This window comes from Cavia porcellus, unplaced genomic scaffold (assembly GCF_034190915.1).
Source record: "Cavia porcellus strain 051 isolate PalLab524CR breed Dunkin Hartley unplaced genomic scaffold, mCavPor4.1 scaffold_2, whole genome shotgun sequence".
NCBI classification, from domain to species: domain Eukaryota; kingdom Metazoa; phylum Chordata; class Mammalia; order Rodentia; family Caviidae; genus Cavia; species Cavia porcellus.
This window is the reverse complement of record NW_026947485.1, coordinates 124810264-124820481: the sequence shown is the minus strand read 5'-3', so window position 1 is coordinate 124820481 and position 10218 is coordinate 124810264. Positions and strand designations below refer to the sequence as shown.

The following is a 10218-nucleotide window of genomic DNA, read 5'->3' as shown; positions in this document are numbered from 1 at the left end:
TTTTTTCTTCTGTTTTGTATATATTGCAGGAGATTATACCCAAGACCTTGTTCATGGTAAGCAATTATTCTACCACTGTAGAACACCCCTGGTCTTATAGAACACATCTGTCAATAAATAAGAGATTAGCAATGGTGTTTTGACAATTATAAGCAGAGCTGTTTCTGTCATGCGAGTTCTCCTTGGAGGATAGAAGCACATTTCAGATGCAGTGGAATCCGTCTGCACAGAGCCTTCAGTTGCTTCGGGTCACTAGCCACCCTTCCAAGGGTAGCTTGGGACTCCCTGGCTCTCCTGTAGAGCTCCCCCTCATCACAGAAGCTTCTTCACGTTAGGCAGTAAATGGTGAGGCTGGTGTGGTGGCGGCAGGACACAACCTAATAAAGTGCTCATAACCGGGAGAGGCCTGCACCTGGCTCTTGCATGACATTCCTGCCACGGGTGTTTACTGCAACCCATGTGAAGAAACCGGTCAGCAAAGCTGAGTCATTCAGGCAGCCTTTGCTGTGAGGAACAGAATATTTAAGGTGGGTGTGATTTTGTGGAGTAAGTAAGAGCGTGAGGGAGAGAATGAAGGCAGCACTGAGCCCAGAATGGTCCTCAGGAAGAAAAGAGCAGAGAAGGTAGCAAAGATGAGGAGTAAGGGATTAGAAACAAGCCACATCGACTGCCCTCTCTTCCAGCAGGGGAGTAAAAAACCCAACACGCATGCTCACCATTTCCCATGATTTTTCTGAGTTAGGTATGTGTGGAATTTTATCTGCATGCAAGTTCCATGACTGATTCTCCTGAACTGTGGTTTTTCTGAATTAATCTCGTGTGGGGAAAAAGAGCTGCACAGTGATTTCTCTAAAGAGTGTTGTTGAAGCATTCGTTCCCTCTTTTTACAATTTACTTCTAGGAAATAGAATTTTCAGAGCCCACAAAAACAGGAAAGACAGATTTGAAATTAAGTTCTCATTAAAGCAGTAGTATCACGCACTCCTTCTCCCACCTGGGGCAAATTGCACAGCATCTCGCGTCTTCAGGCTCCTCCCTAGGGTTAGTGTTGTCAACCTCGAATTTCCAAAGAGATACCATGGGGATTGCAGCTTATAAAAGACACCAGGGCCAATCGTAAACTGTTAAGTTATAAAAGTTTTATTTTCAAAGTCAAGGGAAAAGTTCAAGGTATATTTTAAAAAATGCTAACCAAAAGAGAATGAAGCACGCACAAGAATGTGTGTGATTATGTCATGTTTTATAGTAAGTGTATCATCTCATTAGAAAATACAGCATTTTTATAAACAACTGTAGCATTTTATATAAACTAAGGAGATCTAACAGGGGGATGAATTAATTTTTCTCGCTTCCACAAACATTTATGAAATGCAAGCACAAGGCATTATGCTCAGGGTCCTGGGAAATAGAAGGATTATGACAGTGTTCTCTGACCCTTGAACCAAAGTCCAGGGTGGATAAAACATACACAGTATTTGTTTCTTCAGTTGGCAGATAGTGATGAATGTGCGGATCATGTACCAAGCCTTGTGCTAACCACTGCAGTCCTATGGCCATGATACCCAGGGACTGAGCCCTAACTAGACATACACAAACTCAGGAAGAAAGTGCTTACAACTGTTAGCACTGGAAACATCTCCTAGTGACTCTAGATGATGGCGTGGCCTTGAATGATAAGTAGCGTAGGTGGTTACACTAAGCCAGTCTGTAGCCATTTATTCCCATTTCAAGTAAAAGTTGGACGAATCAGTTTTAGGATAGATAGTAGCCTACAGACATGAAACGCAGACATAGAATAAGAATAATAATATGAGCATTGAAGGCACACACACAGTTACATGGGAATATGTACATATAACAGGCTTTATTTTGGTTACCCATTGGCATTGCACTTTTAAATATATAGTTCCTCTGTAAACAGATGGTTATAATTTCTAGAAATTCCATAGACTACAAATGTTAGAAAAATGCAGTGACTATAACTGCTCTTAAGTTTGATAAAAGGTTCCACCTTAGAGCTGCATCCTACATCCTTGGCTTAATTTTTGAGATGAGGAATTTTTTCCCCTGTATAAATTCTAAAACATGATACATCTGGCGGAGAGGCTGGAAAATTGTTACATATCTGTGTAACATTCTTATAACCTAATGGTCTTCAACTTTTCTTGCAGTTTAATCATTGGAGAATGTTCTTTGTTTCTGTAGTGGCTGTTTCACATAGTAACAGCTTGTTGTATTTTGGTCTGTTTGCCAGAGGGTAGGTTTATTTTTGAAACCCTGAACTCTGAATTTTTCTTTATTTTTCCAAGATTGAAAGCAGCTGAACTGCCTGGAGTTACAGGTTGAAGGCTGCTTTTACAATACTTGAAGAGAAGCTTCTTTCCCTCCTCCCTTTGTGCTATGTGTGTTTTTAAAAAAAATTTTTTTTCCCTAACAAATGTCTTCTAACTGGCAGTTGTCTAAAAATAGAAAACTGCATAGCTAAAAATAGCCTGGCTCTCAGTGTGCCAAGGAAAATGGAGAGGAATAGGCGTGGACTAGAAGGCTGAGTAATCGAGTCCTATTCATTCAGAGAAACCTTTCAGAATGCAGGCAATGATAAAGTGCCCTCCGAAAACCACAGTCCTGACTCTGGCCTCAGACTTCTAGGTGCCAATAAATATTTTAGCCGCCGACACTTTTTTCTCCCTCCTAGGCTGTAAACATATTCTGAAAGTCAAGGCTTTGTTTCACAAGACCTGACACCTTGCCATGAATAACTAACTTTCTAAAACTCTGAAAAATTCGTCATTGTGAGATGCATTTTAAAGAGCATTTTAAAATGGAAAGGTTGTAAAATAATGTACATCATTTAATAATTAATAAACTGTTACAATAAAAAATCTTACTTATTGCTCACATTTAAACCCAAAACTTGAAGAGTTCTCCAGAAAGAAAAGTATTTCTGTGACTCATTTTAGTTGAGAGCAGCTGACTCAATAGTTTAGCTCCCTGAGATATGAAATGCTCTTGCTGAGAAGGTCTCCCTTCGCTGTACCAAAATTTGGTGTTTCTTACAATTTTTACCCAAGTAGATCTTTTCTTTCCATTTTTTAAAACAGAGTAGAAACTACTTTGAAAAAAATACATTTCACTAGTAGGGATGGCTGTCAGTTACAAAAAGTGGAATTCAGAATTAAGATATAAATATATATATATATATATATATATATATGTGCATATTTAGGCTGCTTGTGCAATGATAATGCTTTTTTTTCCCCATTTTGTTTTGCTTAAGTAATCTCAATAATCAGGTCACACACAGCAACAGGGTATGGAAAAGTCAGCACAGTTCAAGGGGTTATGTGGGTCTGAGCATTGTTACAGGCAGTTCCTGTAATGCTGCTGGTGATAAGACTCTTGAGACAAAGGAAGATAATTGATGAAAAGAGGCTTAAATCATTGCTAGAAGAATCAAGGTCCTTGTATCTGTGTACATGGACTCTTCTGGTCTCCTTCCGCCTTGTAAAGCGTTTTGTCGTCTAGCGTGCTGGCCCCCTACTGCTCTTTGTAATGGATGCAGACCACAAGTGATTCCTTTATGCAGCATACAGGGTGTAATTGTGTCTGTGTGGTGTATTAGTAATTACCAAGCTGAATTCCCATATTGTGCCTTTACTGCAGGCATGGAAAAATAGGACATACAATCCTGCAGAACCGTTTTCAACCTAGATAGTGAGCTACTTAGAGCTTATCCCAGGGACAAAGCCTTTTATAGGCACACTTTTTAAACAAAATTTTCATTGTTGAGTCAATTGAGCTATGCAGAATAAATTTGGTTTTGAAAATGATTACCATGTTATATTTTTTCTCACTTTTTAGCAAACCTTTGTAATATGCAAAGTATTAACTTTTTTTTAATTGTTGAAATTAAAATTTAATATTGCTACACACAAGAGTGATATGAGCTATAGTAATATTAGACTGTAATACAGACAGAATAGGCCATGGGTTATAACAGAATGTATAACATTCTTGAACACTAAATAATATAATTGTTTTAGGAGGATTTTTTACTTTAAACAGTGATATTTTCATATATAATTGATATCTTGGCTCAAGCGTTGTTAAACTTTAGAAAAAGCTGACACCAAAATTTTGTTACAGTAAACAGATATAAATTATTAATTTCCTTGCTATAAAATTTGCATCCATCCTTTATGTATTATGTAGCTGATATTGATTTGACTACCTTCTAATCTTCGGGGATTTGAAATGTCAACAGTATTATTTATCTATAATAGAAGCCAAAATAAGGAGAGCAGTTGGTTTAAACAAGAAAAAGTACACTTTGCATCAAATGCTTATCATGACATTTCAAGTAGTATTAAAGGAAGTAGAAAAAAGAATTAACATGGCTATTTTGTCAATAATAATGCAGTTAGATTTATTTTATGATTTATCACTTGATGCCTGCAATATTTTAATTCTGTTTTTATCATCTGATCTAAAACTGACCACTCAGAATCGTACCTCCACACCAACTCTCAGCATGAGTGCTGTCTAAATTTACTTCCACTTTACCGGTAGACATTTTAATAATAATATCATGTTCGTGGTCACTGTGAGGATTAAATGAATAGACCTTCATGAGTAGCTTGCCACAGGGTCTGGTGCCCACAGTAAGGTTTAGACGGACAGTGGCAGTGCCGTGAAGACGATGACCCCATGTATGCTCATGAAGTAACTGCCAGGGGGCCCAATATTTTTGAAAGGTGGCCCTGATTGGTAGTCAGGTTTAAGCTCAAAAATATCAAACTCAGAAAGATGGATATGAATTGAGGAAGAGGCTATGGCCACACTCTTCAAGAGACCAGCTATGTGAAGAGTCTCAAGAAGAAAGGGAATAAAAAAAATTTAGTTTGTTATGAATGGAGTATTCACAAAGAGAAAGAAGAAAGATGGTAAAGGTAAATAAGAAAGAGGGGAAGGTGAATCAGGGACTCTCAGTGTTTGGTGTAGAATTAAATGTAATAAATATGAGAGTTAGTGTGGTCTCAGGAAAAATAATAGGACAACTACTTTTTAGGGACAGTCCTACTAGAAAATGAAACTACCTCTAGATAGAAGCAGAAGGGTTATAAAAATTGGAGATGCCAAAATATTTTAGTATTTTGTGAGTACTATTTGAATATGTGTGTGCTGGAAAACCTATAAAACCTTTCCCCACACGTAGTGTATTTAAACCATTTAGATCATCCCTGTATACATCTATGATTATAAGATAAAACAAGTTGTTTGTGAAAAATTCATGTAATTTCAGTTTACACTCGTGATGCATTTTTCTGACTGAAGACAATTTATCCTAGATTGTACATTTAAAAAACAAACTTTAGAGATCAGAAGCAGTGTTCTTTAAGCCACATGAGCTGCTGTAGATTCGTCTGAAGAAGAAATTGAAACCAATACATTTAGAAGTTTCTAGTAAAGTGTGTATAATTTTCATGATCACATGAACAGATCTGGATTCTATATATAATGCTTACTACCCAGTATAAAAATGCTGTCCCTTTCGGGGGGAATAGATGATAGGTGGATCTACGAGGTGACCCACAAACCCAGCTTTGTCACTGTCAGACAGTGGCATTCGAGCGAGAGCAGACACCAGTTTGGATTTCAGCAACTTCTTTTCCCTTTTTGAAAATTTATTAGTGTGTAGTGCCTAGTGTTTGCATTGGTTCATGTATGTAGCACATCTAACTCTTTTTCTCTCCTCCCTCCATCTCTTAGTCCCTTTCCCACTTGAGAAAGATCTATCTCCTCACTTCCTATTATCTATCTTTTATTTTGCTCCTTATTTATACTTTGGATTTGGAACATAAGAGGAACCATACACTATTTAAGCTGGTGTGTCTTATCTATTTCTCTTAACATTATGGTTCTACCACATACTCTGTGATCTCAGGCAAGTTTTTGAACCTGCACTGAAACACACTTTTTAAGTAATACAGTAGGGATAGTGAGTCTCACATTTGGTCTTTTGTAAGGATTAACTTACATATGTACACACACAGCCTTCAGCACGTGTTGGGCACAGGATGTTCGTACACCTGTCATCTCCTTTCCTGCTGCTCCCTGCTGAATATGTAAATCTAGGCAAATATTCGATCCTTTTATTCCAATTTATACACACAAATACCTTTTGGACACTAAAATCTTCAGTGTGCTTTGCACTTATATAAAAAGTCATTCTGTAAATTATTAATTAGAATACATGTCCAACTTTCTTGGATAGTAGAGTATTGAACTATTCCAGCTATGAGAGCCTCACTATACAGATTTTAAAACCAGGGAAAAGGTAAACTAAGGAAAGAACTGAGTGATAAAGGAATTCTATTAAGTAATGTCAAAGCAGAGGTGATAAATTGGAACCCTGTCAGACCGAAGGGCTCCCCCAAGTTCTGCTGGTGAACTCCGATAGATCCAGGAAGGATGTAACTGATTCCTTGGTGCTCCCAAGGAAAAGCAGTGTGAACAGAGAGAGAGAGAGAGTCAGGAGTTTGACTGAGATTTTAGAAACAATGAAAATAATTAGCAAAGCTAGGACAAGAGTGTCCCTGTGTGACCAGTTCTTTTTTTGACACACACACGAAAAATAAATAATGGACTTCATTAAAATACTAGCCAGTCAATAGCGTTTAGTGTAATGATGTTGTTAACAATAAAAATATCTACCTAGCTTGCACTGCCTGGAGTCTGAAACTTTGCCTGCTGCCTCAGTATTTTGATGGCAGGAACGATACTTACTCTTGGAAGCCTGCCAGGCCCACGCTAATGTATTACACTCTTGGCTGAGTGCCAGGTGAACAGGTGTTTTGAATATTCTAGTCACATACCCACAGTGTTATCTCGCTGCCGGGGAAAGGATATCATTTCTAAAGCACTGATGTTTGCTCTGCACACGCCTGTTACCCGCTGCGAAGACTTAGCAAGATGAACGGTGATGGCCAAAGAGCCACTTCCACTGAGAAGAGCTAGTCACCAACTGGTGGCTCTGAGCTCCACACCTGTTGCCTGGCTGCCAAGACCAGTACTCTTGCTGTTCTACCTTAAAAAATAAAATCAGAGAAAAGACTTCAGCACTTTCTACAGCAGAGTCTCCACAAACATGAAAGATTTTGTTTCTGGTAGAAAAAAAATGGTGGGAAATGATGACAGCAAATTGTTAAGAAATGTGTTTTCTGTTGGAAACCATCATTCCCTCTGCAAGCATCCTACGATAAAACAGCATAACTTTCCTGAGGTCCTCATTACAAAATTGAACTAGAACCCAGAATTAATTCTGAAAATTTTCCCCAAATATCAACTGCATATGGTACACACACACACACACACACACACACACACGCAAATACATTCACAGATGCATAGAATAATGTGAAACTAGCCGTTTCCAACAGATGAATTTAGATATGTAACTCGCGTTATACCCAGCACAACTTCCTGTGTCAGATCAACAAACTTTCATTGATTCTCCCTACCCCCTGGGTTTCATCAATAAGGTAATGGGATGAGGGGAGGGAGAGTTCCTGATCTCTCCAGCTACCTGCCCTCCACCCATCTTTCATTCCGTATGCACTGGCCCCCTTTGAGGATCAGTCAATAGCATGCATTACCTCATGGAAACAGACTTTGATTCGGCTCGGCTTCCTCTTTTAATGGTGCTGCTTCCCCTCATCTTTTAACAGCGATCTTTAAAAAGAAATGAGATTCTACCCAGGATGATTGTGAGGGCTGTTTGAGGCATTCTGAAACTACGAGGCGGTTCATAGATGGTTAATATTTTTATGCAACAGAAAGTTGGCTTTAAGACCAGGCAGAAAGACAGAAATCATCATGGGAAGCTTCTTGTAAGTGTTACACAACATGAAGCTCCATTTTTCAAAGCTCCGGTTTCCCATCTGAGCACCTCAGGTACTGGCCTGGCTGTGGGACGGCTCCGGAGCAAACGGAGGCGCTCCTCCTGTGGAGAGAGCCAGGATGGTGGGTGGCATTTTCTCTGCTGAGTCAGGTCCTGCCAGCTGCTCACCAGGCCTTTCCCAACAGCGCAGATTTGCTGGTGAGATGCAAAATCCGAGCCTCTGCGGTTCGTGAAGCTCTCTTGCCATTTCCCCCTTGTGCTTGGGGCTCAGGGAAATTTTCACCTAAAAAGATCACATCTTGCTTCTTTCCTCCTGTCCATCAAAACTGAGACATTTTACAGTCATTTCTCTTACTTTTCCTGTCCTCTGGCCTGTAAAGTAAAAGCAGCTCTGCTACCTGCACCTTTTTGAAAAAGAAAGGAAAAAGAAGATTTTATACATCAGTGGTTTAACAAAGAATTTTTACAGCACACAGTTTTTCACGAGCCAACATCTTTACCCGAGAGAAACAATAGTCTCTCCGTGAAAGCATACATTTTTCTCTTCTCCACAATCTGTCTGTCCTTTCAAAATACAGTCTCCTTGTTACCAACTCTTGCCTTCTCAGGGAAACCAAAGAGCGGAGCAGTTAACTTAATCTGAAGAATATAGAAGCTTAAATAAATTAATAAGGTAGATATTTTTCTTAGTGACAGACTTCAGGTTCTTACTAGTATTGGTTTAATAAGTGCAATAAACCTGCACTTTGTTTTATCCAGAAAGTTATAGCCCAAGTGTCATTGGAATGATCTTCCTTCCTAGTCTGAGATATTTAGGAGCTAAAAAGCATTCAGCCCCCTATCATGTCCTTAGTTTCCCACATCCTTTTAATGAGGTAAACATTGTGTAAATATTGTTGAAAGTGCTTTCCCCTTGTATCAGGTAGACATTGGAGTAAAATAATAATTTTAGGTAAGATTACTCATCAAATAGTGAAGTGTATTACAAATACATATCTTGACTTTAAAAATAAGATTTTGGCATATATTCCTTCAGATTCCTGAGTAGACATAGTTGAGTAATCTTGTTTTTAAGGTTTGAACCCAAGGCTTTGTCCTGATTAAGCAAGTGTTCTTCCGTTGAGCTATATCCCCAGCCCCCAGGAGAACTTCATGATTGGCCCAGCTCACAGGGACAAAATGGTCCAATCAGTGACCTGAAGAATAAAGCCTGGACCTCACACATAGATTCATAAACTTGGTTCTACCTTGACCAACCCTATGGACTTGACCAAGTTCTGAAACCACATTGCTCCTCTGTTTCTTCCCTTTAGCAAAGCAGTCATGGTGGAAGAGAGGGTGTGAGGATTAACTCAGATCCACATGAGGCCATGGGCTGGGCCCCTGGCCCAGATAAATGTGCAGTAAAGGGTAGGTGTTACTGCTGAGGAACTGATTCAATTAAAATATTAAGAAAATTAATATTTTGGTAGTGAGGAAAAACTGGTTTCATTTCCTCCTCATGCCATAGAAGAGGAAAGGTTGTTTTTACAATTACCTAATAAAGACTATGGAAGAAATGACTGTGCAAATGAAAACGCTCAAGTTTTGCCGCTGAGCTCACAGAACCACGGAGATTTCATGACTTATGAGAACTGGTACACCAAACTTACAATCAGGTGGCCGGAGATTTCCACTGACAAAGCTGAAATTACCGAAGCCATCATGCCTGGGAAAGCAGGCAGCTGAAGGAGACAGGCCAGGAACAGGAACCTAGGTCCACCAAACCCGTCCCCAGCGAACGGTCTAGGGCCAAGGCACAAAGCAGTGTGAAGCTCAGCTCCGTGCAGCTGCAGTGGTTTGACAGCAGGTGCCAGCCGCTGTCCACAGTGACATGGAGGAGAACAGAACTGCTGGTGGCTTTGTGTTAGATCCTAAAGTCCCACACCCAGACCCAGTGAAAGGCCACCTGCATCATTTGATGCAGGCCCCTCTTTGTCATCACACCCTCAAATTCTCCCTGTCATTCTTTCTTTCTCTTCTCTATTTGTCTTTTTTATTTCTTTTTTTTTTCTTTCCTGAGACAAGATCTTTTCATACTGGCCTAAAACTTGTAGTAATCCTCCTGCTTCAGCCTCCTAAGTGCTGGAATTACAGGAGGGCACCACCACGCCCAGCCCCATCTATGCATCATCTATCTATCTTCCACCTAGGACTTCTCTCCCCCTTGTCAGTCCTTTTCTTAATCATTTTCTCTGTATACCTTGCAATTTCCATTTCCCAACATTCTCTCAAGCTTTTGTAGCACAGCTTGGAATCAGAGGCCATAGAATGCAGAA

At 39.5% G+C, this 10218-nt stretch overlaps 1 protein-coding gene across 16 annotated transcripts in view; it reads left to right on the top strand.

The window, feature by feature from the left end:
* Mef2c (myocyte enhancer factor 2C) overlaps positions 1-10218 on the top strand; it is a 163681-nt gene that overhangs the window by 100503 nt on the left and 52960 nt on the right. The gene's annotated exons all lie outside the window — the stretch shown is intronic.